This window comes from Saccopteryx leptura, chromosome 10 (genome assembly GCF_036850995.1).
Source record: "Saccopteryx leptura isolate mSacLep1 chromosome 10, mSacLep1_pri_phased_curated, whole genome shotgun sequence".
NCBI lineage: Eukaryota > Metazoa > Chordata > Mammalia > Chiroptera > Emballonuridae > Saccopteryx > Saccopteryx leptura.
In genome coordinates, this window is record NC_089512.1 from 65,342,988 (window position 1) to 65,352,399 (window position 9,412).

At 37.4% G+C, this 9,412-nt stretch overlaps 1 non-coding gene across 1 annotated transcript; it reads left to right on the forward strand.

Moving 5' to 3' along the window:
• Positions 1-649: 649 nt before the first annotated feature.
• On the forward strand, positions 650-754 carry LOC136382673 (U6 spliceosomal RNA). Its single transcript, XR_010747299.1, has one exon. It is a non-coding gene; the product is annotated as a U6 spliceosomal RNA (small nuclear RNA).
• Positions 755-9,412: the final 8,658 nt, after the last annotated feature.

A 9,412-nucleotide genomic window follows, 5' to 3' on the forward strand; every position in this document is an offset into this window, starting at 1 on the left:
AAAATAGAAAAGCCAATTCCTGGGGGAAAAAGATAAAGGTCGATTCTGGGCGGGGCCGCTCTGTGTGGACTTTGCGTGTTCCCCCATGTCTGCATGGCTTTCCCCGGGGACTCCGGTTTCCTCCCACATCCCAAAGCAGTGTATGTTAGGTTAGTTGGCGTGTCTCCATTGTCCCCGTCTGAGTGAGCATGAGTGTGTGAGAATGGCCCTGCACTGGAAGGCCTCCTGTCCAGGGTGGGGCCTCCTTGTGCTCAGAGCTGCCAGGACAGGCTCTGGCCCCGGCAACCCTATACAGGAATAATCAGGTTGAAAAATAATTACCATACTTAACATTTATTCATCTTTCTTAAATGTGTGTATAGCTCACATTTATTTCAATGTTGAATATTAGAAGTACTTAGGGTCCTTATTTAGAAGTCTGTATGTTTTTGTGACCAGAAATATGTCATAAGAACTTAACATTTGAGTATATAATATATGTATAAGTAAATATAAAGACATAAATTTGAGTGGGCTCAAAATATTTTAGTGTTGGGTATATATGATCACAAAAACTTTGGTCACTGTTCAATATGATACCTTTTTTTAACGGAGCCAAAAATAATAGTATCTTTCTTAAAAACTATAGCTTAAAAAATATAAAGCTCCAGCGCTCCCTCAGGCAGCACATGCGCTAAACGCAGAACAACACGGAGAAGACCAGCAACCCCTGCACAAGGGTGACACACAAATTCGTGAAGCATCCCATATTTTGTGCCAGGCCCCCGGTGGGCATTCTCACACCCTTTCATTAGCTCAGAAGAAATATGAGCCAAAGTACAGTGTGAGGGACTCAATAGCAAAGTCATGACACTTCACTATAAAAAGAAAGTAAAAAGCCCCATCTTAAAAAAAATAATTTCAGGGAATTTTATCTGCAAATACTTTTGAAATGCTCTTGAATCCCTGCAGTAACATGCTGTCCAAACACCTGCCACCCCAGTGGGCGTGGGGCACAGGCTGTCTTCCGTTCAGGCTCTGAGGGAGGACACTTTCCTTTCGTGGCTTTTCTCAGTCAGAATGGCATCATCACAAACTAATTCTCTTCAGATTAAGTAGTGCATCTCAGATCTTTGAAATCCAAAAATATTATTTTCAAAAACAAATAAAATAAAATAGCGAAAGAAAAATTGTGGGTGAGATGAAAAAAGGACAACTAATGAAGGCCCGAAGCAGAAAGCAAGAAATCACTCCAGAGAGACTGCAAATGTGGTTAGTGAACTAACCCTATTCAAGTCAGGAATACATTCTGAATTACTGACATATGAATGACTCTCATATTCTATTAAAGAAGGAAAGAGGTATTAGAATAAATATTAAAAGCAGTCCAGATCAATCTGGAGAGCATTAATCTTGCCTATTACTACCTGGTGCTTTTCAGAGAGTAAACTCCCAATAAGGATTCTTAAAAGACTGGTAAAAACACTCATGACTGACGCTGTCACTATAGCACACTATGACTATGGAATGAAAAGTGGAAGTTAAGCTGATGTTTTAAGTTGATATCAGTTATTCTAATTTCATTCCAACAGATGTGATTACAACTCTACTGAACATGCCAACCAAGCACAGGAAATGAATAGGCCAGACCCAGTCCTTACCCTCAAGCAGCTGACCATTTTGTGGTGAAATGAGCTGGGGAAACAGGCTGAGTTTACTCCCATAAGAATGAAAAATATATCAAGGGAACATGGGGAAGGAGTAGGTCAGAGAAAACAGTGCTAGTTTGATACTGCACTTAATTTTTGAGGAACGTCAGTTACTGTTTTCCACAGGGGCACATTTTCCACCGATTTCCTTTTCCACCCGCAGTGTAAAGGTTTCCCTTAACATCCTCACCAGCACTGGTCAGTTCTTGTCTTTTTTATAATAACCATTCTAATTCTATCTCCTTGGGGTTTTGATTTGTATTTCCCTGATGAATATCTTCTCATGTACCTGTTAGCCAGGTTATTTCTCACTTTCTGAGCTGAATGTTTTTTCTTTCTGCCTCTTGCTTTATTACTCTATCTAGACCTTTCAGTATGATGTTGAAAAGAAATGATAAAACTAGACATCTTTGTCTTGTTCCTAACCATAGGAGTAATGTGTTCAGTTTTTTATCATTAAACATGATACCCTTTATCAGGTTGATCAAGTTTCCTTCTATTTCTAGTTTGTTGAGTGCTTTTTATCATGAATTAGTATTAAATTTTATTGAATTTTTTGCATCAAGTATGTGATCATGTGGTGTTTACATGGATTATTTTTGGATCTTAAACAGGCTTATATTTCTTGTGTAAATCACATTTGGTTGTAATGTGTTTTCCTTTTTATTTTTGCTGGATTTGCTAGTATTTTGTTGAGAAGTTTTGCAGTTATGTTCATGAAGAATATTGCTCTGCAGCTTTCTTGTACTGTTTTTCTGCTTTGCTAGAAGGGTAATAATAGTTTCATATAACAAGTTGGAAAGCATTTCCTTCTCTTTTGTTTTCTGGAAAGGATTCTTTAGAATTGATTTCATTTTATCTTCAAATGTTTGATAGAATTTGCCAGTGAAATCATCTAACTGGAAGATGCTTTTTGTTTGTTTGTTTTTAACTATAAATTTGATTTCTTGACATTGATTTTTCACTATGAATTCAATTTCTGGAAATAAATATAAGATTATTCAGATTATATTTTTCTTCTTAAGTGAATCTAGATAGTTTTTTGCTTTGAAAATAATTGGTCTGTTACATCTATGTTTTTGAATTTATGTTATTAGAATTGTTCATAACATTTCTTATTTCAGTGTCGATGAAGTTTGTAGTAGTGATATTTCTCCTTCATTGTTAATGTTTTTAATTGGTGTCTTCTTCCTGTTCTGTTTTGTTTTTTAATTTTTTTTACGGTTTTTTTTTTTGTATTTTTTCTGAAGCTGGAAACAGGGAGAGACAGTCAGACAGACTCCCGCATGCGCCCAACTGGGATCCACCTGGCACGCCCACCAGGGGGCAATGCTCTGCCCACCAGGGGGCGATGCTCTGCCCCTCCGGGGCGTCGCTCTGTCGCAACCAGAGCCACTCTAGCACCTGGGGCAGAGTGGGCGCCTTTTTTACATTTTTAAAAAATTTTATTTAGAAAATTAAATTTGGCCTTGGCCGGTTGGCTCAGTGGTAGAGCGTCGGCCTGGCGTGCGGAAGTCCCAGGTTCAATTCCCGGCCAGAGCACAAAGGAGAGGCGCCCATTTGCTTCTCCACCCCTCCCCCTCTCCTTCCTCTCTGTCTCTCTCTTCCCCTCCTGCAGCGAGGCTCCATTGGAGCAAAAGATGGCCCGGGCGCTGGGGATGGCTCCTTGGCCTCTGCCCCAGGCGCTAGAGTGGCTCTGGTCACCACAGAGCGACGCCCCAGAGGGGCAGAGCATCGCCCCCTGGTGGGCATGCCGGGTGGATCCCGGTTGGGCGCATGCGGGAGTCTGTCTGACTGCCTCCCTGTTTCCAGCTTCAGAAAAATACAAAAAAAAAAAAATTAAATTTAAAAGTGTGACATTGATCAATAAGAGTATATAAGATTCAGGTAAACATTTCTATAGCATTTGAACTATTGATTATATTGTGTATTCATCACCCAACATCACAAAACTCAAATCATTTTCCATCATCATATATTTGTCCCTTTACTCCCTTCCCCCCAACCTCTTTCCCACATTCTCCTCCCCTTGGTAACCACTTCAATTTTAACTATGTCCATAAGTCTCAGTTTTATATCCCACCTATGGGTAAAATCATACAGTTCTTAGCCTTTTCTGATTTATTTATTTCATTCAGTATAATGTTCTCAAGGTCCATCCATGTTGTCATAAATGGCAATATGTCATTATTTCTTATGGCTGAGTAGTATTCTATAGTATATATGTACCACATCTTCTTTACCCAATCCTCTACCAAGGGACACTTTGGTTGCTTCCATGTCTTGGCCACTGTGAATAATGCTGCAATGAACATGGGGGTGCATGTGTCTTTATGTACTATTGTTTTCAAGTTTTGAGGGTAGATCCCCAGTAGAGGCATTGCTGGGTCATACGGTAATTCTATTCTTAATTTTTGGAAGAACCACCGTACTTTCTTTCATAATGGTTGTACTAGTTTACATTCACACCAGCAGTAAATGAGGGTTCCTTTTTCTCCACAGCCTCTCCAACACTTGTTATTACCTGTCATGTTGATAATAGCTAATCTAACAGGTGTGAGGTGGTATCTCATTGTAGTTTTGATTTGCATTTCTCTAGTAGCTAGTGAAGATGAGCATTTTTTCATATATCTGTTGGCCATTTGTATTTCTTCTTGGGAGAAGTGTCTGTTCAGGTCCTCTCCCCATATTTAATTGGATTGTCTGCTTATTTGTTGCTGAGCTCTGTGAGTTCTTTATATATTGTGAATATTAACCCCTTATCAGAGCTATTGTTTGCAAATATCTCCCATTTGGTTGGCTACCTATTTGTTTTGTTGTCAGTTTACTTTGCTGTGCAGAAAATTTTTAGTTTGATATAGTCTCATTCATTTATTTTTGCCTTGATTTCCCTTGCCTTTGGAGTCAAATTTATAAATTATTCTCTAACTCAAAGGTCCATGAGTATTTTAGTACCTATGTTTTCTTCTATGTAATTTATTGTTTCAGATCTTATATTTAAGTCTTTGATCCATTTTGAACTAATTTTTGTGCAAGGAGACAAACTGTAGTCAAGTTTCATTCTTTTGCATGTGGCTTTCCAATTTTCCCAGACCATTTATTAAAGGGTCTTTCTTTTCTCCATTGTGTGTTTTTGGCTTCTTTATCAAAGATTATTTGTGTATATATATATTTTTTTTCTGGAATCTCAATTCTGTTCCGTTGGCCTATAAGTCTGCTTTTTCTGCCAATACCATGCTGTTTTGATTATCATGGCTCTATAGTATAATTTGAACTCCAAAGACTCCACCAAAAACCATCAGAAACAGTAAACCAAGACAGCAAAGTCATAGGACACAAAATCAACACACAAAAGTCCATTGCCTTCCTATATGCCAACAACTAAAACCTCAAAAAACGAACTAAATAAAAACAAACCAATTCCTTTTATAATTGGAACAAAAAATAAAATATCTAGGAATAAACCCAACAAAGGATATGAAGAACCCATATACTGAAACCACAAAGCATTATTAAAAGAAACCAAAAAAGACACAATAAAATGGAAAAATACTCCACGTTCAAGGATTGGAAGAATCAACACAATTACCCAAAAGCCATATTACCCAAAGCAATACACAAACCTAATGCAGTCCCCATCAAAATTCCAATGTTACCCTCCAAAGAGAGAACCAAAAAGATCACCAGGTTTGCATGGAACCACAAAAACCCCAAGTAGAGAAAGCAATTCGGAGAAAAAAAGAACGAAGCCAAATTTACTATTTTTAAATCTAGCACAAATTATGATTTAATATTTTTTTATTAATTTTAATCAGGTGACATTAATAAATCAGGGTACATATGTTCAGATAAAACATCTCCAGGTTATTTTGACATTTAATTATGTTGCATACCCATCACCCAAACTCAAATTGTCTTCCATCACTTCTATCTGGTTTCCTTTGTGCCCCTCTCTTCCCTCCCCCTACCCCCCAGGAACCACCACACTCTTGTCCATGTCTCTCAGTCTAGTTTTCATGTCCCACCTATGTATGGAATCATGCAGTTCTTAGTTTTTTCTGATTTACTTATTTCACTCTGTATAATGTTATCAAGATCCATCAATGTTGTTGTAAATGATCCGATGTCATCATTTCTTATGACTGAGTAGTATTCCATAGTATATATGTACCACATCTTCTTTATCCAGTCATCTATTGAAGGGCTTTTTGGTTGTTTCCATGTCTTGGCCTCTGTGAACAATGCTGCAATGAACATGGGGCTGCATGTATCTTTACATACCAATGTTTTTGAGTTTTGGGGGTATATACTCAATAGAGGGATTGCTGGGTCATATGGTAGTTCTATTTTCAGTTTTTTGAGGTACCAATGGTTGTATTACTTTACATTCCCACCAACAGTGGATGAGGGTTCCTTTTTCTCCACAGTCTCTCCAACACTTGCTTTTACCTGTCTTGTTGATAATAGCTAATCTAACAAGTGTGAGGTGGTATCTCATTGTAGTTTTGATTTGCATTTCTCTAATAACTAATGAAGATGAGCATCTTTTCATATATCTGTTGGCCATTTGTATTTCTTCCTGGGAGAAGTGTCAGTTCATGTCCTCTTCCCATTTTTTTATTGGATTGTTTGTTGTTGAGTTTTATGAGTTCTTTATGTATTTTGGATATTAGGCCCTTATCTGAGCTGTTGTTTGAAAATATCATCTCCCATTTAGTTGGCTGTTTGTTTTGTTGTCAGTTTCTCTTGCTGAGCAAAAACTTCTTAGTCTGATGTAGTCCCATTCATTTATCTTTGCCTTTACTTCCCTTGCCTTTGGAGTCAAATGCATAAAATGCTCTTTATAACCAAGGTCGTCCATGAGTTTAGTACCTATGTTTTCTTCTATGTACTTTATTGTTTCAGGTCTTATATTTATGTCTTTGATCCATTTTGAATTAATTTTAGTACAAGGGGAGAAAATGTAGTCGGGTTTCATTCTTTTGGATGTGGCTTTCCAGTTTTCCCAGCACCATTTGTTGAAGAGGCTTTCTTTTCTCCATTGTGTGTTGTTGGCCTCTTTATCGAAAATTATTTGACCATATATATATGGTTTTATTTCTGTGCTTTCTATTCCATTCCATTGGTCTGAGTGTCTATTTTTCTTCCAATACCATGCTGTTTTGATTGTCATGGCTGTATAATATAGTTTGAAGTCAGGTATTGTAATGCCCCCAGCTTCGTTCCTTTTCCCTAGGATTGCTTTGGCTATTTGGGGCCCTTTATAGTTCCGTACAGACCTGATGATCTTCTGTTCTACCTCTTCAAAAAATGCCATTGGAATTTTGATGGGAACTGCACCAAACCTGTATTTTGCTTTGGGTAATATGGTCATTTTGACTATATTTATTCTTCCCATCCAAGAACAAGGAATATTCCTCCATTTCACTGTATCCCCTTTGACCTCCCCCAACAGTGCCCTGCAGTTTTCATCACATAGGTCCCCTACATTCTCTGTTATGTTCACTCCCAGGTACTTTATTCTTTTTGTTGTAACCATGAAGGGGATTATTTTTTTTAGTTCGTTTTCTGATGCTTCATTGTTGGCACATAGGAAGGCAACGGACCCCTGTACATTAATTTTGCATCCTGCGACCTCACTGCATTGGCCTACTGCTTCCAGTAATCTTTTCGTGGAGTCCATGGGGTTTTCGATGTATAGGATCATATCATCTGCAAAAAGTGAAACTTTTATTTCTTCTTTTCCACTGTGAATGCCTTTTATTTCTTTATCTTGTCTGATTGCTCGGTCTAGAATTTCTAGCATCACGTTAAATAAGAGTGGATAGAGTGGACAACCCTGTCTTGTTCCCGATTTAAGGGGAAAAGTCCTCAGTTTTACGCCATTTAATATGATGTTACCTGATGGTTTATCATAAATGGCCTTTATCATGTTGAGATATTTTCCTTCTATACCCATTTTGTTGAGTGTTTTAAACATGAAATTGTGTTGTATTTTCTCGAATGCCTTTTCTGCATCTATTGATAAGATCATGTAGTTTTTGTTCTTTGTTTTGTTGATATGGTGTATTATGTTAACCATTTTACGTATGTTAAACCATCCTTGTGATTCTGGGATGAATCCCACTTGATCATGATGTATTATTTTTTTAATATGTTGTTGTATTCGATTTGCTAGTATTTTGTTTAGTATTTTAGCATCTGTATTCATTAGAGATATTGGTCTGTAGTTTTCTTTTTTTGTGCCATCCTTGCCTGGTTTTGGTATGAGGGTTATGTTGGCCTCATAAAATGTGTTTGGAAGTATTGCTTCTTCAATTTTTTGGAGGACTTTGAGTAGAATAGGAACCAGGTCTTCTTTGAATGTTTGATAGAATTCACTAGTATAACCGTCTGGGCCTGGACTTTTATTTTTGGGGAGGTTTTTAATAGTTTTTTCTATTTCCTCCCTGCTTATTGGTCTGTTTAGGCTTTCTGCTTCTTCATGACTCAGTCTAGGAAGGTTGTATTGTTCTAGGAATTTATCCATTTCTTCTAGATTGTTGAATTTGGTGGCATATTGTTTTTCATAGTATTCTACAATAATTCTTTGTATATCTATGATGTCTGTGGTGATTTCTCCTCTTTCATTTTGGGTTTTGTTTATATGAGTCCTTTCTCTTTTTTTGTTGGTGAGTCTTGCCAAGAGTTTGTCAATTTTGTTGATCTTTTCAAAGAACCAGCTCCTTGTTCTATTAATTTTTTCTATAGTTTTTCTGTTCTTGATTTCATTTATTTCTGCTCTATTTTTTATTATTTCCTTTCTTCTGCTGGTTTTGGGTTGTCTTTGTTCTTCTTTTTCTAGTTCCTAAAGATGTAAAGTTAAGTGGTTTACTTGGGCTCTATCTTGTTTGTTCATATAGGCCTATAGTGATATGAACTTCCCTCTTATTACTGCTTTTCCTGCATCCCAGAGATTCTGATATGTCGTTATTTTCATTTGTCTGTATGTATCTTTTTTTTTTTTAATAATTTTATTTTTTTAATGGGGTGACATCAATAAATCAGGATACATATATTCAAAGATAACAAGTCCAGGTTATCTTGTCGTTCAATTATATTGCATACCCATCACCCAAAGTCAGATTGTCCTCTGTCACCTTCTATCTAGTTTTCTTTGTGCCCCTCCCCCTCCCCCTCCCCCTTTCCCTCTCCCTTTCCCCCCTCCCCCCCGTAACCACCACACTCTTATCAATGTCTCTTAGTTTCACTTTTATGTCTCACCTACGTATGGAATAATGCAGTTCCTGGTTTTTTCTGATTTACTTATTTCGCTTCGTATCATATTATCAAGATCCCACCATTTTGCTGTAAATGATCCGATGTCATCATTTCTTATGGCTGAGTAGTATTCCGTAGTGTATATGTGCCACATCTTCTTTATCCAGTCATCTATTGATGGGCTTTTTGGTTGTTTCCATGTCCTGGCCACTGTGAACAATGCTGCAATAAACATGGGGCTGCATGTGTCTTTACGTATCAATGTTTCTGAGTTTTTGGGGTATATACCCAGTAAAGGGATTGCTGGGTCATAAGATAGTTCTATTTTCAGTTTTTTGAGGAACCACCATACTTTCTTCCATAATGGTTGTACTACTTTACATTCCCACCAACAGTGGATGAGGGTTCCTTTTTCTCCACAGCCTCTCCAACATTTGCTATTGCCTGTCTTGCTAATAATAGCT